The following is a 24,798-nucleotide window of genomic DNA, read 5'->3' as shown; positions in this document are numbered from 1 at the left end:
TTAGACTCATATATATAGAAGGGAGGTTTTGTCATTTGAATCATCCAATAATTTTTCATTTGTGTAATGTAAAGGAGGTTGCCCCCTCGAAGAGGCTGAATTATAAGGCGTTGATCTCTCTTTTCTATCTTTTTGTGAGCTGGTTTCATAACATGTTCTTACCTGCTTCAAATAAGTATGCTTGGACCAGAGGGGACTCTTCTCTGCCGATAACCTGGAGGAGATCATTCAAACTTCCCTTTGAAGCTAGGCTTTCATCGGTAATCATTGTTTTCCCCTTTTCCTTGGCTATTTGACTTCTGGTTACTCTTCTTTGGACTGTTTTATCAATAGACTGCTCTTGTACCACTTCCTTGATCTGAACTTTTTTCTTCTGTGACTGTTGAGGGGTATCTTGAACCATTAGTGGTGTCATAGGCTCCCTCACCTGCTTTCTAGCTTTCAATTTCACAAACCTACTTGATCTTGTTTCCTCCTGATGACTTACTGCTAGTGAAGATATTTCCTTAGCCTTTGGGCTAAGTCCTATTTCAGTTCTAAAGCTTGTCATAAACAAGAAAGTAGACCATTCTCTTCCAATCTTTTGAAGCTCATGTAAAACAATCAATTTTATCAAACCATGATGGAACAACAAGGTTTCACAAGCTTCTTTCTTCAATTGAACCTTATCAAACATTTTGCCTAAGCTACAAAACATATAAAAAGGTAAGTCTAGAGATATTTTTCCAGTGAAATGTAATAGAAGCTTAAAATGGTAAGAGTACACCTTATGGTATCTCCCTTCACAGGTAAAATATCTTTGGATGCATGACAACAAGTTGGCATATGAATATTTTACATAGCTTCTAGGCACTAATTTGGTTAAGTCCGAGCCTATGAATTTTGGCTTTAGAAATTCTTGGCAGGGTGCCATTTCAAATTTGAAGTTCTTGAACCATCTCTCTTAGCCTCTAGGAATCTCTGTGACTGTAGATATAACCTCAGGAGAAACTGGTATTTCTAGCACTCCAACTCTTGAATTCAAACCGGTGAAATTGAAGGCAAAGTCCTTGGTTACTTGAATGTGACCACCCTGAAGTTTTTCACAGAATCTCCAGCAGCCCACCTGTTTGAATGCATGTTCAACCTCTCTGTTCCTCGTGAGAACATCTAAGCCTTCAGGCTCAGCTCTAAGACACTGGCCTAATCTATGATTTTTCCTTTCTTCAGACATTTCTGTGAGACACCTGCAAGGAGACTTGAAAGAACCCGCACTGTCTTAGTTTGGAAACTGCCTCGCTTGAGCTTTCAAATAATTCTGGTGAATGTCATCCCTGAGCTTGCTAATTGTCTTCTTATGCATGAAGGAACACGGAAAAGACTAAGACCAACTCACCTTACCTTACCCTTTTTGAAATTTGAAAAGAGTGCGAACAAGACCCCTAACGAATCTAATGATGAGAATGAATGGCTGCATGTGATAAGCAAGGTTCATGGACTGACACATGGTGATGAAACATTAACAGATTTTGATGGATTAGACAACTAGACAAGATCTGGCATGAATCCCTGATTTTGTAGTGCAGCCAGTGCAAATTCTAGGTTTTGCACTACGAAATCTCCTAACTACGAATCCTTGATTTCGTAGCGCACACAGTGTATTTTCTGAGTTTTGTGCTACGAAAAATCCTAGGTGATTTCGTAGCACATGTCGAATTTAAAACAACCTTAACACATGACATTTTTGAAATAATCAGGGATCAATGATAGGTAAGACAAGATTGTTGACCTTATTTGATGATGGGAACGAGACTCTAACTTTATGACTTAGAATCTAAAACAAAACATAAAAATGACTTGACCAAGACTAACATAAAACTTTGGGACCATACCAGTTGTCCAAAATTTTAGAACTTTTTATAGTGATAACAAGTACAAGTTTCAGGAGGGATTCCTTCCATATCTTCATAGCCCCATGCAAAGGCATCAAGATGGTTTCACAAAAAATTCACAAGCTGCTCTTGCTGGGAAGAATCCAAGTCTAAACTGATATGCAAGGATTTACCTGGACTAATCTGAACAACAGTGGTATCAGGCTCAAGAGTACTTAGAGGTGTCGCTAGAGATGGTGGCGAGGGAGGTAGAGACTCATATATTTCGTAGAAATCTAGACTAAAAATCTGACTCAATGACTCAAAATTGGGCATGGTGTCTAGATTGTTTAGGAAGTCTTGAATCTTAGCCTCCTGTGAGAACTCAACATTATGATGTATTAAGGAAACATGCTGAGTCTCCTCATCACTACTGTAGTCTAACCATAAAGTGTCTCGGAGCTCCTGAATGGATCTAGTGGGTGGATACAAGGTGACCTTCTTCCTAGAATCTCCATGGGAAATATACATATCACCATAACGATATCTGATATAAGCATCAATTGTAGCAAGCCATGGTCGTCCCAAGATCAAGGGTTGTACTCCCACAGGATTCTTTGGCTGAAGAATAATGAAGTTTGTGGGGTATTCCCAAGAGTCTAGAGAAGTGACCACACCATCCAACACCCCTTCTGGCTTGATTTTAGATTTGTCTGCTAGTTCAAGCAGAGTGGGAGTAGGACGAATATGGAACAATCCAAGCTTATCCATGATTTTCTTGGTCATAACATTATTTGCTACCCCCAGGTCTATAAGTACATTGGAGATAAGGACATCACCTATGTGAATAGAGACAACAGGGTTTCTGGGGTCGATATATTTCTCCATGTGCATACACCCCGTCATTAACTCTGCTGCTCTACCAACAAATTGAATAGTTTGAGGTTCTAATCTTCTCCTTCCTGGCTTCTTGAGATAGAGTTCCCTAATTATTTTTGTGCAAATGGGGATCTCTTTAATAGCTTGGAGAAAAGGTACCTTTATGAAAAGGTTCCTAAGCTCAGAATCCAGGCTCGACTCAGGAATGGGGTCTTTCTTCTCCACAACTAACCTCTCTAGATAGGGAGGTCGGTTGGAAGAAGATGGAAAAGGCTCAGAAGGTACGGGGATAGGCTGGATGGTGTCATATTTTTCAGAATGGTCAAGAGTTTCCTCCTCACCTTTCTCGTTGATAATCACCATAGGCTGCATTTTATTTTTTGAGGTTACTATCTTTCCCGATCTCAATTGGAGGTCATTGAAATCAATTGGCATGGACTGATATTTGGATGAAGAAAGTGGGTTCATAGAATGGATCATTTGTACCGCTTTATTATTGGGGTTGGGTAAAGGTTGGGCAGGAAGCTGAGAAGGTCGAAATGGTGGAGGTAAAGTCAACGATGACATTGGCTGACTCAGCTGAGGTAATGATGGTTGTGGCATTGGGTAAGGTGCATATGTAGGAGGGTATGACTGCATAAGTGCAGGATAGGAATGGTGTGAATGATGTGAATGGTTTGGCCCTCTCCATCCTCGTTGCCAATATTGGGAGCATTTTCCATAATGATATTGGTTCCCATGTTGCCAATGTTGAGAGTGACTAGTGTTAGGATAGGAATATGAATGTGCATTATAACCAAAAAAATGCGATGGAGGTTTAGGAGCCATACCTGCACTTACCTAAGGCCAGTTTCTTCGTGATTCCATAGCACGCAGTGATTTGGCTTCAAGTTGTCCTCCTTCAAGTACAACTTTCAGCCCAGGTATGGAGGGACATTTTTCCGTGGCATGGTTCTTTGTACAAATTTCACATTTATTAGTTTCTTTAATATTGAGAGGACATTCTCTTAAAAGATGTTTTCTTCTACATTTTGGACAAAAAATAGACAATGACTCTTGTTCCTCTATAAGTTTTTGTTGAAACTTAAAAGAGTCTATTTGTTTACTAACAATATTCATTATTTCAATTTTCATATTGTCCATTTTGTTTTTAATTCCAATAATCATAGCATCAGTATATTCAGTTTTCTTATTTCTATTCTGAATTCCTTTATCGGATCTATATTGGTTCCTTGAGAATTTCCTACACAAGTCACAGATTTGATCAAAAGATTTTTGAGCAATATCCCCTTGTCCTAATATATTTATATTATTCCTAGCATCATCAGTAAGCCCCCGTAAGAATAAGGTTCTAATGGTACTTAGATCAAATTTGTGCTTTGACCTTTGGAGGATGTATAGGAATCTCTCCAAGTAGTCCTCTAGAGTCTCATCATCATTTTGCACAATAGTAAAGATTTCATCTTGAATATCTCTAGTCTTACAATATTCCTGATATTTTGACAAGAACACTCTCTTCATTTGTTCCCAAGAAGATATAGTGTTTCCTCCTAGTCCCATGAACCAACGGAGTGTTGCGTCCTTGAGAGTTGCAGGAAACAACTTTAACTTCTGGGCATCAGATGAATAATCATAACTTCTACACAAAATATCAAACTCAAATAGGAAAGAGTCTGGGTCTTCATGTACCTTACCATAGAAATGAGGAAGAGCTGATGGTGAAATATTTTTCATTTGTACTTGTGTATCAGGATCCACAATTGGGAATCCAAAAGTGGATTGTTCCTCATTTACCTGATTTTCACCAGTTCCTTCTGCATGGTCTTCCTGATATGCCATTGTTGTTCTTCCACGTGAACCGCTCTCAACAGGATGAGAAGGTTGACTATGGGTTCTAATAGTCCCCTTCTTCCCCTTTGTGGGTTGTGTCACACCTAGACCATTGCTGCCAGAGCCCAAGTAGATTGTTCCTGCATGATGAGTCTGACTTTGTTTGGACTTTATTCTTGCAAAAGAAGGCCCAATATGAGATTTGGTTTCAGATTTATCAGTATTTCTTTGGCCCCTAGTTGGCTTCGGGCCACTACCTCTTTTAGGCATTCATTTCAAAAAATGACAAAACAAAATTCCAATAAAAATGTTACAACTCAAAAATAACTAGACACCTATAAATTTCTTCAAGCAAATAGAAGCACATTGCAAGAAAAAACTAATAGCAGACTTACCCCTATTGCAAAAAACATAAAATTCTTACCAATTCAAATCGCGTCCCCGACAACGGCGCCAAAATGTTGGGTGTAGGAATTGCACTTAAGCAAACTCCTCAACACTTAATTGTCAACCCGGGGGTTTCGTAAACTTAGAGACGAAGAACAGGAAATTCCAGAAGTGGTATGAACTTTTCCTATTCCTAATCCTACTTCTTAAATGAAATGTGTCAGAATCAGATAGAAAACAATCTTAAAGGAAATCGACATCAGAGCAATTCTAGTGCTAGAATGTAAAAGAATAATTTGTGAGGAAATCAAGTAAAGGAACTTTCACACAATTAGAAGCAACCTTAAATGCTGAAATGAAATACTATGTTTATCTTCAATATAGATAGCTAACAGCTTAACAAGTGGACCCTTGCAGAGATCTGTTTCCCAATTGATTTTCCTTCTACACTAACCAACCTGTTCTTGTATTACTACAATCTGCTTGCACTAGTGCAGGTACAATACTTATGTGAAAAAGTATATCTTACCTTCTTTACTAAAGACTTATGTCTTTGTGGAGGTGCTCTAAGCCTCAAGGCTTAGAGCACTTTGTTCCCGTGACAAGAGACCAGCTCTTACATCGAGATAGAGCTTACTTCACCAAAGTTTCCAATTTACTTTCGAAAGAATTAAAAGACGTGTTGAAAAGAATTGCAATTGCAAGCTAGATTTTGAGATAGATTACACGTGAAAAAGAATGTTTTAATTAACTGAACTTTGAAATGAAAGTAAACTTCATAAAGAAAAAATAATTTAGAATAACCAAAGTAGCAGTCAAAGTAATTTGCATGCATCAAACTAACGTTCAGCAATTCACTTATAGCATTTATGTTCCTTTTTCTTAAGTCATAAAATGCAAGTGTAAAGTATGGTTTTTGTAATATCATCCTTCCTTAATTCACGTAAACATTTGTAGATCCTTCAGAAGTATAACTCTTAACATTAAGAATGATTACTTGAATTAACAATACTTTTGCTTGCAGGAATAAATGAAATTATAAGCAGGAAAAGGAATGTAACACTTGTTGTGAAGTAAATGAATAAACCGGAGTGCAGGAAACTACATGCACTGGTATAGGAAGAATCTTCCTGCACAACCTGAGTGGAAGCAAACTAAGACAAAAATTGTAGGAAGGAAATTGCAAGAAAGTAATTGCAGGAAAGAAATTGCAAGAAAGAAATAAACTTAATTAAACTTCCAAACTACGGATCCGTTCACGCTTGACTATGAAATGAATTTAACTCAGAACTTCTGAAATAAACATAAGAACAATCCAAGCCACGCAACTGAAAATGAATAAATGTTCGCACAAACCTTTTAAATGGCAAAAGCACAAGGGTAAACGAGTTGGGTTGGCTGGGCCCTAGCCAACCAACTCATTTCCCATTTAGGAAACGAAACGGTTTAGCACTTATTCACACATGAAATAAAAATTAGACACAGCATGAAGAAAACATGGTGTGTTCCTTGTATTAAACTTGATCAGCAAATATACATGATAATGCGAGTCCAACCCAGAACCGAGGGTGATACAAAATTACAAAGTAAATGAAATTACAAACTCAGAGATCGCTAGCTTGGCTCTACCTACGGTCTACATTATATACAGTCTCTCGGCCTTAGCCATATTCTGCTAATTATAGTCATTTCCTATTCAAGCCTTTCGACCGAACGGACTAACAAACAACATTGTAAAATCGGCTAATGGTTATAATAAAGCACGAAATTTGCTGGCCGTAGACCATATTCTTGGCAAGTATCCCTGATTATACGCCACCAATATCCAACCTCAGATAGTCCACAACCAAACTAGGAGTTGTGGATAAAAAATGCCCGCGTGGAAGGATTCGAACTATCATGGAGCAACATCGTTGGTGGTGCAGGAATCTACCTGCACTGATCATGCTAAATAATGATTAACACTTAGTTCTTCAATTACTTATAGGAAAGTTAAACGTAAATTACAAGAGATACTAAAAGGTATGAAATTTATGTAAAGTAATTAATAAAGCACTTAATAAATCTTAATTATGAAATACTAAGTATATGTAGGAATAGATGATTATCTTAGACTAGTGCAGGAATGAGAGGGTTAAATGGAGATAAAATAGAGGTTAAGGCTTATGGGAATAGGGTAAAAATAGAGCAATTTGGGACACCAACACAAAGAAGTAATGCATGTGGCTCATGAGATTTTGTAGTGAAAAATACTCTCTGTGCTCTCCCCCTATCCCTCTTATCTACTCTACTCATCTATGGAACAAGTGCACTAAAAAAGAATGGAACCCCTTTTCCTCTTAGTGGCATGGTTATAACACATTCAAATAACCTATTGGTGGTTAGGTTTGACTCCCTCAAATCTTAACCAAAGGTACAATATGCACTCTTCTAGAATCTTCTTCATCATAATCATGTGGCTAGCCCTTTTTCCATGAATAATGGGGGTTGATGTGGCATCATCATGGATTATGGTGGTGAAAACAGAAAGGTCAACTTTCGAGTGACATAAATTTTGCATACAAACTACGATTAATGAAATGTTTATGTTGTTGGAAAGTTATTTGTGTTTATAATATGAAAACAAGTGTTGCAACAAAGTGGAAAAGGTTTTTGGGAATTTTTGACCCCAAAAAATATTTTTTGATGCCTCAATATGTCCTGAAAGGTTTCAGACCCCAATTTGCCAAATTGGGTCATGCCGGTAAAAATGGTCCCATGGGTTGATTCCTCCACATTTGTCACTCTAAAAGAATCAATATAGATGACAAGCAATATAATGATCCAATTTGGGTTAGACCTCCCCATTTTGGAGGATTTTGGTCCCCAAAATATTCTACTGAATGAGGCAAGCAATTTTTTCCTCAACCTTCTCTTAGGTGCACCATTTAGCTTTTCCTAGAAGTTGTCCTTTTAACCTAATCTACCAAAAGTAATGCTACCTCTATCTCATATTCCTATTCCTCTTCTACAAAATTGTATCTTCTATAAATTCTACCTAAGCATTTGGTGCCAAATCCTCTATAAAAGGTATGACATGCTCCTCTTCCTGATCTAGCATGGAAGGCTCATAAAGCTTTAGATTCTCCACATTCACGACTGAGTAAATGTGCATGTATGGGGGTAGACTAAGTCTGTAGGAATTATCTCCCATCTTTTCTAGTATCTGAAAGGGAACATATCACAAAGCCTTGATTTTCTTACTAGGACCTTGTAGCCTCTCCTTTTTCAATTGTAACCATACTTTGTCTCCCACCTTGAGCCACTTCTCTATTCTTTGTTGATCATGCATGGCCTTGTATTTTTCTTGTGACTTTTATGGTGTATCATGCATGTGTATATATATTTGGTTGATGTTTTCTACAAAATATTCAACCCTCAAAGCGTCCACTGTAAGATCCTCCCTCACTCCTCCTTACTGACCATATGCAATATCCAAAGGTGAAGGAGACAAATATGCAAAACAAATTTCCAAATGGGGACTTACCAATAAAAGTGTGGACTACTCTATTATAAGAGTGTTTTATACACACCATATTTTCATCCTAGGTATCAAGATGCTTTTGATTGTAACCCCTCAAAAGTTACACCAAATTACTATTGACTACTTATGTTTGCCCATCATATTGAGGATGGAATGTGGTAGACCTATTCAACTTCATGTCCATATTCTTCCACAATGTAGTCTAAAATGCACTGAGAAATCTCATGTCCCTATCTATAACGATGCTCGTTGTTATCCCAAAGTGCACCCAAACCTGTCCAAAGAGCAAGTTTGTTGCTTATTACATGTTGATGGTATTTTTATAGGGCATAAGAATAGACATCTTGTTGAACCTATTAACCACCATGTATAGGTAGTCATGTCCCTTCTTGGTAGTTTGTAAAACTCCCACAAATTTCGTGGAAATTCTTTCCCAAGGAAGAGTGGGTACAAGTAAGGTACTATAAACCTTGTTTCTTGTTATTAGGCTTGTTGGTACAACAAAACATCCATCCTCTTATGAACCTAGCTACCTTTTCTTGCATCTTGGGCTAATAAACATACCTCTGCAAGTTGGCCACTATCTTCCCTAAACCAAAGTTCCCTACAACCTTTGAGGTGTGAGCCTCTCTAATTATCTACAATTGCTCATGTTTAGGAACACATAACTTATCCAAATTGTAGAGTAACCCGTCCTGGAGATGGTAGTCAACTATGTTGTCACCATCGGTGCACATGACTCTGGCTTTGCAACTATTGAAACACCTCCTTGAAGTTCTCATCCTTTGAATATCTGTCTCTATATGAATAATGGGTGAATGGATCTATGTGCATCAAAGTTACCAAATCTATGATATTTGGTGTGGGTGGCCTTAAAATCATGTTAGAAAACTTATTTGTGTTTCCCTTCTTTTGCTTGATCACTAAATGAAACTATTGCAGAAATATGATCCATTTGTAATGTTGGTTTGTTGTAGCTTACTCTAGTCCTGTAGGTACTATAGTGGTTGGTGATCTGTGTGGATTACTATGTCCCTCCCCATCAGATAGTGCTTCCACTTCTTCATAGCTTGCACCAAGGCACCTAGCTCCTTGTCATACGGTAGGGTAGTTAAGAACCGCCTTGTGAAATGCTTCAGAATGGTAACATATAGGCCTTCCTTGCTGCATCAGACCACTCCCATAACACACCCACTCGCATTTGTCTCCACTTCAAAGAGTTGTTGTAAGTTTGGTAATATCAGAACTGGTGCTTAACTAATCTTCTTCATTAACTCCTCGAAGGCCCTATGATGACCCTTTCCCCACTGGAAACTCTTGTCACTTACTGTTATTTCATGGAGTGGTGTTGCTTATGCTAGAAAAAAGACTATGAATTTCCTCAGGTACTGTGATGCCCCAAAAAAACTCCTAACCTTAGAAACATTAGTAAACATCGACCATTTCATGATGGCCTCCATCTTGGTAGGATCTATCTTCAACTATCCTCCACCTATTACATCCCAGATACACCAACGACTGTTGTGCAAACTCACACTGCTTGAGATTTTATAGAAGTTGGTGCTTCTTTAATGTCTCCAACACCTAATTCAAATGTGAGATGTGCTCTTTCCAGGTAGCATTATATACCGATATATCTTCCAAATAGACAATAACAAATGAATCTATAAAATGGAACAATATATCATTCATTAACCTCACAAACGTAGTTGGTGCATTGCATAGGCCAAATGGCATTACTAACCACCCATACAAACCTTGCCTGGTTTTGATGGTGGTCTTCCAGGTATCTTCTTCTCTAACTTGAACCTAATGATATCTATACTTTAAGTCCAGCTTGGTGAAGTATTTCACTTATTGCAATTGATCCAACATATCATCTATTCTGAGTAGTGAGTACCTTTTCTTAAGCGTGATTTTGTTTAACACCTTGTAATCAATACACATTCACCAAGTTTCATCCTCTTTGGCACAATGATTATGGGTGACCCACATGGTGATATACCCAGTCAAATGACACCTTGTTCCAATAGTTGTTGCAATTGTTTCTTCACCTCACTTTCACCTATAACATACTACCTGTACAACCCAATGTTTGGAAATGGGGAGTTCGACAATAGTTGGATCTCATAATCCACTTCCCTCTTGGGTGGTAACCCTTTAGGATTTCAGGAAACAACCATGTGTGCCTATAACAACTCTTCTTGTTATTGTTTCTATTTCTTAGCACACCCATCAAAGGATGCCTTTCCTCTTACTGTCTCTTCTATAGACTGGTTTTCTCTTAAAGATAGTAAAACATACTTCTTATTGGAACCGATTAGCTTCTTAGCTTGGTTGGCACTTACTAGTGAAATGTTTAATCCGCCTTTGTGTGTGTTGATGGTGAATGATTTTCCATCCTTGATGAGTCGATGTTGGTTGGCTCTTTGCATGAAAATTGCATCTTGCATGTACATGTGGGGACTTCCAAACATGACTCCATATACATAAAGGGGAACAACATCTAGTTCTACTTCATCAATAAAATCAACATTGATGACAAATATAAATTTTCATTATTTTGTGACCTTCAACTCTACATCCTTATTTACCCATCCCAATGGATATGGGTTTGGATGGTCATGAACTTCCAATCCCAATTTGTTGACAAAATTTGCTTGAATGAGATTTTCCTACGATCCTGAGTCAAACGGAGCATCAATCTTTGTCTTCTTGGTATGTATCTTTATGCATAAGAGTTTGGTCATTTCTTTCTCTTCTTGTTGTTCAAGGCTACTAATATCCATCTCCTTCTGCACTGACATACAAATGATCTTCTCATCCATGTCCAAGTTTCTTTCAATATGGTTGCTTTAATCAGTGGCCATGAGATTCTTCTTCTTATTGTCTTTATTTTTGTTCTTCAGGTTAAGCTTTGGATGCAAATTCCAACACTTATCCTTTTGTATGGTTGTCAATGTTATAGTGGTTGTTGGGATCATGGACTGGTGTATTGTGGATATCATATTTTTATATTTTCCCCTTTTCCACTTCTTATTTTTCTTCTTAGAAGCATCTTGTTGCTACTTATTTTTCGATCCACTTGACTTCCTTTTCTTCAGGCCTATGTTCTCTTGGTATTATACCTATACACAAGCCTCATCCACTAATCTAGGCTTGAATAGCATCACTTCCTTTCATATATGGTTGTGTAGACCCCCCAAATACTTCAGGAATACATCTGGGTTTTTTGGGGAGATACCCAACATTATGGCCATCTTTCTCAACTTTTTGGTTTACTCATGTACACTTTGCCCCTGCTTCTCCCTAAAGTAGTGACATTGGATCCATTGGTCCTCTACATACTAGATACGGTAAAATTGTGAATTTATGAGGGTTTTGAATTCCCCCCACTTAGTCACTAGAGGATCTCCCTCCAACCTCAAGTTCTCTGTGTGGTTTTCTCACCAAGTTAGGGCACGACCCTCTTATTTTAGCGGTAAAAATGAAATATGGTGTTCCTCCTCTATATGATGAAAACTGAAATACACTTTTAATTGTTACAACTAATGATTTAACTTCAAAGCTTTGATCTCACCTTGGTACGAATTAGTATCGACCTTTGCTTCCATTTTGAATAAGGATCGTGAATGGTTCACGACACGCGAACTGGGATGATCCTTTTTAGGTCCTTTCTTTGGATAGTTCTCTATTTCTTCTCAATCTCTTGATATCCCCTCTGATATGTTCTCTATGTTAGTTCCCCCATCTTATCCAAATAGCCTGAGCTTATTTATCAGGTCAAACATGAGGGGATTCACATTACGACCTATATCTGCAACTTGTGCTTCCAGCTACAAAAACCTCTCCTCTACAAGATCAAGATGGTTATTCATAGATTCGTCGACCATCACTGGGGTTTTTCTATTTTTGGCTTAGTCAAACTAGATTTTGTGAAAATCTCCACAATATACCTAGAGAAACTTTCTCTGATACCAAAATGATCCGTAAATTGTTTGGATATTCCATTAGACAGTTCGTCACAACATATCTAATAAATTATACCTAAAGACCTGAAATCTATGCTTTTAGGGTTTATTTCTCTTTAGATTTATGGACTATAAATTATTATTTATTGTGCATGCACACAAATTATAATTATGCAAAAATAGAGAAAAACAAAATAAAAACTCACAAACCATGATTTGACACAAGATATAACATGGGAAACCCTTTCAGGAGAAAACCCAGTTGGAAGGTGAGGTCGCTTCATTCTATTTCTTTGAATAGAAAATAGATGTGAGTCCAAAGAAGTAAGGCTTGTGGCCCAAGGGATACTACAATACACAAATCCTCTTTGTGTGCTCTCTTACTATCCCTCTCGACTACTCTGCTTGTTTATGGAACAAGTTCACTCGGAAAGAATGGAACCCCTCTTCCTCCTAGTGGCATGGTTATAACACAACCTGATATCCTACTAATGGTTAGGTTTGACCCCCTCAACTCTTAACCAGAGGTACAATATGGACTCTTCTATATTATTCTTAATCATAAACATGTGGCTAGTCCCTTTTCCATGAATAATGGGGGTTGAAGTGGCATCCTCTTGAATTATGGTTTTGAAAATAGGGAGGCCAACTTTCAAGAGACATACCTTTTGCATACGAACTTTTATCGAAGCATTTTTATGCAATTGGAAATATATCTATGTGCAAAATATGAAAATAAGATGTTGTGCCAAAGAAGCAATTTTCCCCCAAAAAAATTTCATTCGATGGCTCAAAATGCTCTTGGAAGGTTCTAGACCCTAATTTGCCAAAGTGGGTCTCACCGATAAAACTGCTCTTCTGAGCTAATTCCTCCACTTTTTCCACTTTAAAAGAATCAATATGGATGAAAAAAAATATAATGATCCAATCTGGATCATTCTTCAACAACATAAATTTCACAGTCTTATAACAAAATCAGAATTAGTTCACTATGCACAATTACACAAAGGCATATTATCCTTAACGTTTGTGTTTATTGATGTACAACCAATAGTTATAACATAAAGACTGGAAGAATAATGGTTTACATGATTGTTAAGATTGATGAAAATACCATTTAATTAAAGTATATTACCACTTCATCCGATGCATCCTGAGGCATAATTCATTCTCAATATGTGGAACAAGTGAAGGATCTAAATTCAAAACCAAGAGTCTACCACCAATCAAAACCAAGAAGCCACCCATAGAAAGGAACTGAAGGGAGGAACCAAATCAACATGAACAAAAGGGAAGGCCAAAACCATAAGGTTACCCAAAGATAGGAATAAGATATGAATAAAAACCATCCTCTTGTGTATCGTTATAGCTTTGAGCCTTTTTGTAGCGGCTACAACCACCCTCCAAAATTTTGGCATGCACCAATTTCAGAGCCTCCCTTGAGAGTTTCACTTGATAGTTGCACACACTCAGGTTCAATCCGTGAGATTGTGTGAGTCCTTGTATCCACCTTGCTTGTTCATTTCATTCAAGTTTCTGCATCTTGGTGTCTAAGTCATGCTTGCGACCATGTTCTGGGTATGCTCAAAATATTTGCTTCGTATGTGCTTGTTGTGTTCGCTATGAAAGCATCTGTCGCACTCACACACGAAGTCACATTCACTGTCGTGCAATCGTTGTCTTGATCAATGAACGATCAATCACGAGTGTCGCGCTTATCACTTGCACCGACAGTCAGTCATGTTGAACACGTGTGTCTAGATGGTTTGAGTCGTTTCGTCGTCGAGTCAAGTGAGTGTGTGTTTTTATGACCATCTATGCATCTTTCGATTGACACGCACTTAGTCATTTTTGCTGAAGTTATAATGACTAGACTCCCCTCTGATAGCCAGACCATCACCCCGCCATCAACTCGATCAATTGTCAACCAAAACAGTGCAGAAGCACCAAGCTAGTCTTTTCAAGTTGCGTTGCCTGCAAGCAATTCAATCAACTCTCATGCTGGCCCCCGGACAGTCGGACCCGACAGTCACCCTGGGACTGACTCCCCTAAAAAATTCCACAGAGGCCACTAACCTTACTCGCTCAGCTAACTGAGGAAATTGTGCAAATATGCCAGACAGGCACCAAGTGCCTGTCCCTGTCTCTCCCAGAAAATTGCGTAGTTTTCCCTGTCAGTCATCCTGACAGTCGACCGACTATTCATCTCAAAAATTGCGTAGTTTTCATGAGCACACCTTCTGCTGCACAACAGTTAGCTCAGCTCAAAAATTGTGTAGAGGTGATCAGCAGGGCGGCCTCCCGACCTCAGTGCAATTTCCCCTACCAATAGCTCCTAACAGCAAACAGCCAGTTCCCTCTAGGAATTGTGCAGTTTCTATTGCTAATGACCAAGAAACCAATTGCCAGTTCTCTCTAGGAATTACGCAGTTTTTGCTGCCAACAACTAAGCAACCAATTGCTAGTTCCCTCTGGGAATTACATAGTTTTGGCTGCCAGTGACCCCAGTAGCCAACTGTCAGTTCCCTCTGGGAATTGCGCAGTTTTGGCTGCCTGTCTCCCAGACAGTTCCTCCAAAAAACTGCGCAATCCCTACCTGCTGACCCTCCTTACAACCTAGCCTATTCCTCCAGAAAATTGTGCAAATTTGGCCTTCCAACCCTTGCTACCTACTTGTTCTGGAAGCTGCGCAGATCTTGCCTACCTTTCCTTCCTACAACCCAGACTGTCCCTCCAAAATTTGCGCAATTTTGCCTCCCAACCAAGCCAAACCTTGCAGAAAGTCATTGTCGACTCAGATTGTTGGTCTCCATCACTCAATGACTCTTGTGCAGTTTTCATCAGCAATTCCCAAAGCCATCATCCCGCTTCACAACCTTTCTTCCTCTCCCAGTCACCTACATTCGAAATGATCATGTGTCATGATAGACTAGGAGGCTTTGGATTTGATGTTGTCTTGTCATGAGTGACTGTAAGTAGAGGTACACCAACAAACATGGCAAGACGATGAATGGGATGAACGAAGGGAGCACATGCAGAAGGACAAGTTCACCAACAGACGAATGAATGATGCATGTGAAGAGATGTGCTCACCAATGGATGAACGGACGAACATGCACCTTCGTGAACATATGAGCCTGTCAAGCCTTCCAACATGCAAGAAAGGAACAACATGCCAAAGCTTCATCAAGCAAACCAAAGACCATCGAAGACTCCATGCACTTTGCCATGCGGAGGTGAAGCTGTGATACACCATGAAGACATCCATCACCCAGCAACACTGAAGCTCGACATGCACTCCAACAACAGCATGAATGTACCAGCACTGTCATGTTGAGTCATGTCACCCACATCTCTACTATGGGCTATGTTGTCAATCAATGTAATGTAATGTGGAATTCCAAGAGACCCATTTGTTGAACAAAGAGTCATGTAAGTTGAAAATTCATGGAAGTCAAATAGTCATGAGGGTAGTCGAACAGCCATAAGGGTCAGTTTCACCCTTGGTTATAAATACCCCCTCATTTGTACATGAAAAGGACTTTTTCACTTCAACTCCTCCCATATAGCTAAGATAGTCTGTTATCTTTTATTTGAGGAGTAAGTAGTGGCTCCAACGCCCCACACTCGGGGTTAGTGATGTATGGTGTAACGATGTGTCTTGGAACTTTCTCTTAATTCAGAAGCTTGTTAATAGGCCAACATGTTTTCACACATGTATTGTATCTGTTGTAAGACTAATCTTTAACACTTGTAATGCATGTTGCTTCAACCTGTGTTCTACATCTAAACTATTTCACTTGTTGTAATACATAATATATTAATGGAAATGTGTTGTATATGTTGTTAACGTTGTCTCGCCCGTGTAGACTACTCTCTTGGACATCAAACAGACCTTTCGCATGAAGCTTTCTGTAACAATCATTGCACTCATTCGGACTCATCCGTTGAGTATTGTATGTGTTATCTTACCTTGTATGTTGTGACTGCCGCATTCGTGTGGACTTCTCCTCTAGAAGTTGTGCACGTCCTGTTGTGTTGTGTGTTCCTAGCCAAGTTGGGACTTCATCCCAACCAACTTGGGACTCACTCCCACCCTCTCCCTCTACAGTGAAAGAACCATTGACACAAGTGACACTTACACTCACCAGCCACACAAACCTCACTTCTCAAAGACAAAGCAAACCACTCTCCTGTGCTGACAAGCAATAGTTGAGGCAAATCCTTAAGACAATGGAAACCGAGCCATCATACCGGATGGGACTCCCACACCAAACGATGTGAGGTCTAATTGGGACTTCATACTGGGGTGATCCCTTGAATGTTGGTGGGTCCAGCACCGTCAACATTTCCAGTGCAAGAAGGAGGGCAACCAATTGTATATGGATGAATATCCCCTCACACTCATTCATCAACCATCTAGTCAAGGCAGTAACTCGCACTCCCTCTCACTTACACGTGACTCTGCAGTTGGTTACTCCTCACCTCCCAGCATTGAACATGAGAATTCACATCAACACCTTCGCTCCGTCTGTCCCATCACTCGCCAGTTCACGAAAGCAGTCGGACTGATCCCAAACAGATAGCATATTCCATGCACATATAGGAAGCCAAGATCCGCCCCCACAAGAGTTGTTGTATCATCAAGGGAAGAAGTAGTCCTTGCCACACTTTAAGGTCTAGAAGAAGCTATTGAAGACGGAGAGGAACTTTTGATCTTCCAGCAAGGTGAACGAGACACTCTTGTGATCTTGGGATTGAACTCTGGTACAGGAGGTACAGGGGAAGGTAGTGGAGGAGGTGGAGGCGAAGACAAACCAACAGACTCTGATCCAAAACTATCAGACTCCGAAAGAAAGGAAGAGGACGAAGAAGAAGAAGAGATGGTTGACCCAAATCTTGAATGGATGACTCAGGGACCATTGGCTTTCCTGGCTGTTCTGCACAAGATGCCAAGGCAAGCGGAGAGAATGAACATCAAGTTCGACCCCAACAACATGGTGAAGGCAGAAGACCACTTAGACAACTTCTACCTACAACTACAGACCCTTGAGGTACGTTATGATGATGTAGCATGTAGATTGTTCCCATGTACCTTGGATGGTCATGCATCTTCTTGGTATCATAGCCTTCTACCGAACTCTATACAGAACTGGGTTGCATTCAAACACATGTTCCTTGAGAAGTTCGTTGATGACAAACCCTAGCCATGCTACTCAAAGAGTTGGGCAACCTCAAGATGGAGGGAAAAGAGAAAGTGAAAGATTTCAATCAAAGGTTTACGCGTATATTGAACAAGTTCGCAACAGAAACTAAACCTCATGACTCCATTACCACTGGTTACTACATGTCTGCACTGCCAACCAGCATTGCGCAATTCATCAAGTGAGTTGCAAAACCAACACTGTTGGAAAATTGTGAAGAGGCTATCATTTTTTAGAAAGACTCTCGTGTAGTTGGAGTCATCAAGGATGATGAATCGGCAAAGGACTCCAAGGATGCGAGTAGGAAGTCCCAAGAAACGACAAGCAAGGGTAGAGATAAGGAAGCAACCAATATTGAGACCCTCACTTGTCTTGTCAAGAGCTTGACCACTGAAATGTATGAACTAAAACAACGTAAAACAAACACATTTGCAAGCAGTCACTCGCCTAGGCAGAGACAGGCAAGCATCTCATCAAGCACTAGCCAGTTCGTTTCAAAAACTGAATACAAGCCCGTGTTCTAGCTCGAACAGTGTGCAGATCCAAAATTATTTTCTTTCCACGAAGAACATCATCCTGAGAACTCTTGTTCGGGCTGGAAGCGAGTTACAAATGATTTCTGCATTCGTACGCTCGATGTGGGAAGCAATATGCAGGAGAAACCGAAAGACACTAACAATGATGAAGAGGTTGCACCTGATGAGCCATCAAGCTCTGGGCATGTGGTGAATGTGTATCAATGCTCACAAACAATGTCAAAGACGAACATCGAGAAGCAGTGCCGAAAGCAAACTAACCATTACAGTCTTAGGAGTAAAGGGGCTCCCCCCACACTTGGGGAGATGCAAGAAAAGATCAAACTGTTGATAAGGAAGATTGATCCACCAGCCGCCCCAAAGCAGAAAACACAAAGCAAGTCCAGGAAGACTGTGGCAGACAAAAGCACATCCATGAGCAGCAAGCTGCAAAACATTCCATCAGACAACATGAACACTCGTTTTACCCCAGACATGTCAGTGAGTCTACCACCTCTAGATTACAACATTATTGATGACATGAAGAAAACTTGGGTGAACATCAGTTTGTTCGAGTTGGCTAAGATCCAGAGTTAGCAAGATATCCTGCTGCACGCATTGGGACAGATCGCAGCAGACAGTGCAACCTCTACCAGCAAGGGAGCAAGTACATCTTCCAGATCACTTTCCATGGTGCTCAATACACTCCAGATGGAAGAAGAAAACTTAGGTTGCCCTCCATTCCTACTTTCATTTGAAGTTTTCAACTGCAATGTTCACAACTGTTTGGTTGATTCCAGTGCAGCGGCCAACGTCATGCCGCTCTCCATTGCTAAGAAGATCAATGCACAATGGAGCAAGACATCCGCGCGAATCATCCAACTTGATCAAACATCGGTACCAACCATTGGTGAACTGCGAGACGTAATCATCTGACTATCCCATGACAATCGAGTCAACCAATGCATCAACATAGTTGTTGTGGACATCCTGAAAGCATATGGTCTATTACTTAGCAGAGACTGGTCCAACAAGCTAGATAGATATTTTGCTACAGACTAGTCTCACATGTGGCTTCCGTACAAGGGAAAGTGCAACCAGATCCAGAAAGAATCCGAGAGGTACATGAAACATAATGTAACTCCCATCAATGCGAGAATGAACCGTTGGCCTTCACAGAACTCATGTTCGACCACTACCTCCTTGAGACAACATTGGGGTGTTATCCTACACGGCCAGCTCCAACCCCACCAGACGCACAGTTGGGACTCCTTCCTTTCCCAACTGATGGTAATGAAACTTGTACAACACATTGTACCAATAGTAGCAGTAGTACTAGCACATCAAGCGGTCCATGTACAGATGAGTTGTGGACCATGTACTTTGACGGATACAGACACAGGACAACTCAGGAGCCGAGTGTCTTCTGATCGACCCTTGCAACAGGAACCATCTGGTATCAAGTCGTTTGGAGTTCGAGTGCACGAACAATGTAGCAGAATATGAAGCACTCGTGTTGGGCTTGCAGAAAGCCATCAGCCTCAACGTGGTCATACTCAAAGTGGTAGGTGATTCAGAGATAGTGGTATGGTAGGTACGTAACACCATTCACTATTTATCACTACATCTCAAAAGTTACCAACAAGAGGTATGGCGACTAATCTCAAACTTCCAAGCATTTAATATCATTGTTGTACCACATATGCGTAATGCAACTGCCAATGCACTAGCAAATGCAGCCTCGAGAATGTCACCAATTAGGGATAGATTTACTATTGAAATTTTGTACAAACCATCTATCCCGGACAACATAACTAACTTACGCGTGTTTAATGATGATCAATAGATACTGCATTTCATGGCCAATGCTGACGTCTTCAAAGATGCAGCGATAGACGATGATGAGCACGAGCATTCTCTGCAAGCAGAAGCTAGTAACATGAAAGGCCACATTATCACAAAAGGTGTGGCATCATTGGAAAATCTATATGACTTGCAAGAACAGTTCCAGGGGCCAAGGAACAGCAAGAACCACAGTTCCACCATGAAGCACAAATTGATAAACCTGGGAACAGATAAGGATCCGAAGTTTGTCAATCTTGGTACATGTTGTACACAACAAGAGCGGCAAGCCTTTATCCGCTTGTTCAAATAGTACCGAGATGTGTTCGAATGGACATATGATGATCTAAAAACCTATGACATGCAGATCATCCAACATATCATCCCAATTAAAGAAGGGGTCAAGCCATATCAATAGAAGCTAAGGAAAGTACATCCGCCGCTTGAACCCCTCATACAGAAAGAGCTTACTAAGTTGTTGGATGCACAGATCATATACAAAGTTCGACATTCCACATGGGTCTCCAACCTTGTTCCTGTATGAAAGAAGTCTGAGGAAATCCGCTTGTGTGTCGATTTCTGGAACGTAAACTGCGCCTTGGACAAAGACAACTACCCCGTGCTGTCCATGGACCATATTTTGCAAATAATATCTAGGGCACATATGTTTTCTCTCCTTGACAGTTTCTCAGGATACAATCAAGTTCTGGTAGTAGAACCCGACAGACTCAAAACTACTTTCTGTACCAAGTGGGGTACGTTCGCCTATAGACGAATGTCGTTTGGGCTTGTAAACGTAGGCACAACATTTCAGCGCACTATGGATATCGCCTTTTGTGGACTCATTGGACAGAGCGTGGTGGTATACCTTGATGATGTGACTGTGTTCTCAAGAAGACAAGAAGACCACATACGCCATCTGAAGAAAATCTTTGAGCGATGCCAGAGATACAGGATTTCCTTGAATCCCAAAAAGAGCGTATTCGCAGTGTCGGAGGGGAACCTCCTCAGACACATTGTTGCCAAGAGTGGGATCAAGGTGGATCCAGATCAGGTTCAAGCCATTACACAGATTCCTCACCCAGTCAACAAGAAAGCCATGCAATCCTTCTTGGGCAAGATAAAATTCCTCCGGAAGTTCATCTCGGATTATGTGCAGAAAGTTAAGCCCATGCAGGAAATGATCAAGAAAGATGTAGTTTATAGCTGGGGTAATAAGGAAAAGTGTGCATTCGCCCAGATCAAGCAAGCCATTGCAGAAGCACCTGTGCTCTACAACCTAGATTTCAAGAAAGATTTCCTGCTATACACCTTCGCTTCCGATAACTCACTAGTTGCAGTACTCACTCAGAAAGACGAAGCTAATGATGAACGTCCCATGTCTTTCATGAGTGCAAACATGTAGGGACTAGAGCTCAACTACCCCGCCACTGATAAGAAAGATTATGCAGTTTATAAGTCAGTGAAACAATTCAGGCCCTACTTGCTGAAAAACCACTGCATAGTCTTCATCCCCCACCCAATAGTTTTCACATTGCTTCTACAACAAGAACTGGGTGAACGATGTGCGAAATGGATGACAGGCTTATAGGAATATGGTCTTGAAATCAAGCTAGTGTACATGATCAAAGGACATGGGCTCTGTAGACTTGCAGCTGAAGCAGTGCACACTCCGAAGAATGAAGAAGAGCTCGTTGGTTGGGAGCATGAGATTGAGATGTATGACATAAGGCGAGCAACACCCACTAAAGATGGAACCTCTTGGTACGTAGATGTGCATACCCTCTCACTTTTATAGCAGACAGAAGAGGGCATTGTGCCTAAAAGCCTTAGCATATCAGTTCGTGCACGGAGTGCTTTAAAAAAAGCAAAAAAATGGAGTTTTGCTTAGGTGCTTGGAGGCACATGAATCAGAGAAGGTACTTCAAGATTTGCATGACGGACCCGCCGGGGGTCACTTTGTGGGAAATATCTTTGCACACAAAGTTATGTGAGCTGGTTTTTACTACCCCACATTGTTCAAGGATGCACATGATTATGCCCGCAAGTGACCGGTCTGTCAGCGATGCACCTGAAGAACATGAATAATAGTAGCCCCACTGCACCCTGTTGCAATAACTGAACCATTTCAACAGTGGGGCCTGGACATCATTGGGGAAATTTTTCCTCACTCGTCAAAACAACATCGCTATATATTGACAACAAATGACTACTTCACATGATGGACAAAAGTAGTTCCGCTCAAGTAAGTGAACGACCAGGAGGTCATTAGCTTCCTCCAACAGAATATCATCTCATGCTTCGGCATTTCGGTATCACTTGTTTTTGATAATGAAACTTATTTTTCATCTTTGAAACTCAATGAATTTGCATTACAAAGTGGTATTGTGCTAAAGCAAACATCAAACTACTACCTGCAAGGAAACGGTATAGCAGATTCCACAAATAAAAACCTCATCCGTATAATCAAGAAGATCGTTTTCTTTGAGCATCGTAACTAGCATACTGCCCCGACGAATGCATTATGGGCTGACTGTGTAACACATAAGCCCTCTTTGAATACCTCATCGTACTTCCTGGTTTATGGTAAAGAAGCCATCCTTTTGCCAAATATTTACTTGCCTACACTTCAGCTTTCCCAAGGATCCCAAGGCAATCCTTGCCAGCTAGTTCAATGTAGGATGGATGCTCTCCATAATCTTCAGTAAGAAAGGATGAAAGAAAAATAGAAATTCACACTCCACCACAACCGTATCAAGAGATGGTTCGATAAAAAGTCTGCAGGGAAAGCTAACTTCGATGTGGGTGACTTAGTTATGAAATGGGATAAGCCCCATCAAGACAAAGGAAAACATACGAAGTTCCAGTCCCTATGGATTGGCCCGTACACAGTCTATGAGAAGCTTGGACCACACATGTATCGTTTGCGATCACTTGACGAGAGGATTGACAACCTTCCTGTCAACGGCGAAGATCTCAAGCATTATTGTCAGTAGGTCGGGCCGCATTGTGCCATGTACATAGTTTGCTTGCTAGTTGTTGTCATCATCTTGTTTGCTTTTCTTATTATATTTGTTTCTACTTTGTTTGATTATGCTTACTATTTTTGTTTATGTTTGTTTTGTTTGCTTCGTATATTACTATTGTTGTTTCCAGAAATAAGTATTGCCAACTACTACGTTCTGGCTTTTGAATAGAGTATGTGGCTGAAATTTGAAGAGACTTGTGACACTGCAACATTTGGACAGTCTTGTGTCCATCTTCTCTGTGCTTGGTTATAACCTTCGGATGATGAAGTATTTGATGGAAAATACGAACCGTCTGCAAGGGAATTTTTGGTCCATCCATGAAACTGTGTCCACACTGGGAAGCCCCATGCTTGTACTCAACCTTCTGCTCTCTGTGTTCAAGCTCATCCAACTAGTAGAAACGGAGAAGGGGAAAACCTAAACGAGCAAACCTATGTCAGAGGTCTTACATGCTTCTCTGAAGGAACAACCTCTTCTTCTCTCAATAAGTCAAGATCCCTCTTCTGCCCCAAAAATAAATAAGTTCCTATGCACAATCCTCTTGAAAAAAATACAAAGGCGAAAGAAGAGAAAGGCTTCCTGCGCAGAGAGGTGAAGCATGCAACTCCATCGGGGTACTGACCAGGCTCGCTGGCAGTGGAGCAATGTGTGTGTTCCTGCGTGACTCCACTGGGGTACTTTCTAGGCTTGCTAGTAGCATAGCAACACCAGAGATGAAAACTTATACTCTAAAAATCTTCAACTTGTGGGCTAAACTACCCTTCCCGAATTCGAAACATTGAGATCTAAGCTGAAATTTTGATTGTGTTTGACTGAGTTGGCAAAGGGTGAACCATGTATGTCCATGGGGTAAGTGGGGAAGCTGAAGTAACCTACATAACAATTCAATACTCCTGAAAGACCAAGGCCCTGTGCTAGCAATGAATCGAAATATAGAAGCTAAAGTTCTAGCAGGGTGTCGCTGTGTTGTAGCGGCTATAACCACCCTCCAAAATTTTGGCCTACACCAATTTTGGAACCTCCCTTGAGAGTTTCACTTGATGACTGCACACAGTCGGGTTCACTCCGTGAGCTCGTGTGAGTCCTTGGATCCGCCTTTTTTGTTCATTTCATTCAAGTTTCTACATGCTGGTGTCTAATTCATGCTTACGACCATGTTCTGGTTATGCTCAAAATCTTCGCTTCGTATGAGCTTGTTGTGTTCTCTATGAAAGAATCTGTTGCACCCACACATGGAGTCACATTCACTATCGTTCAAGCGTCGTTTCAATCAATGAACGATTAATAAAGAGTGTCGCACTTGTCACTTGCACCGTAGGTCAGTCATGTTGAACATGTGTGTCTGGATGCTTTGAGTTGTTTCGTCGTCGAGTCAGGTGAGTGTGTGTTTGTATGATCACATATCCATATTTCGATTGTTCACACATTTAGTCATTTTTCTAAAGTTCTGACGACCAGATTCCCTCTAATAGCCAGACCATCACCCCACCAACGACTCGATCAACTGTCAACCAGAACAACGCAGAAGCACCAAGCTAGTCTTTTCAAGCTATGTTGCCCGTAAGCAATTCAATCAACTCTCATGTTGGCCCCCTAAACAGTCGGACCCGACAATCATCCCGAGATTGACTCCCCTCAAAAATTACACAGAAGCCACTGACCTTACTCGCTCAGCTGATCGAGGAAATTGCACAGACAGGTCGGCCTCTCGGCCTCAGTGCAATTTCCCTTGCCAGCAGCTCCTAGCAGCAGACTACCAATTCCCTCG

The sequence above is a fragment of the Pinus tabuliformis genome, chromosome Q (assembly GCF_031772625.1).
Source record: "Pinus tabuliformis cultivar Carrire ecotype Pingquan chromosome Q, CPIR1, whole genome shotgun sequence".
Taxonomy (NCBI): Eukaryota; Viridiplantae; Streptophyta; class Pinopsida; order Pinales; family Pinaceae; genus Pinus; species Pinus tabuliformis.
This window is presented reverse-complemented; position numbering follows the sequence as displayed.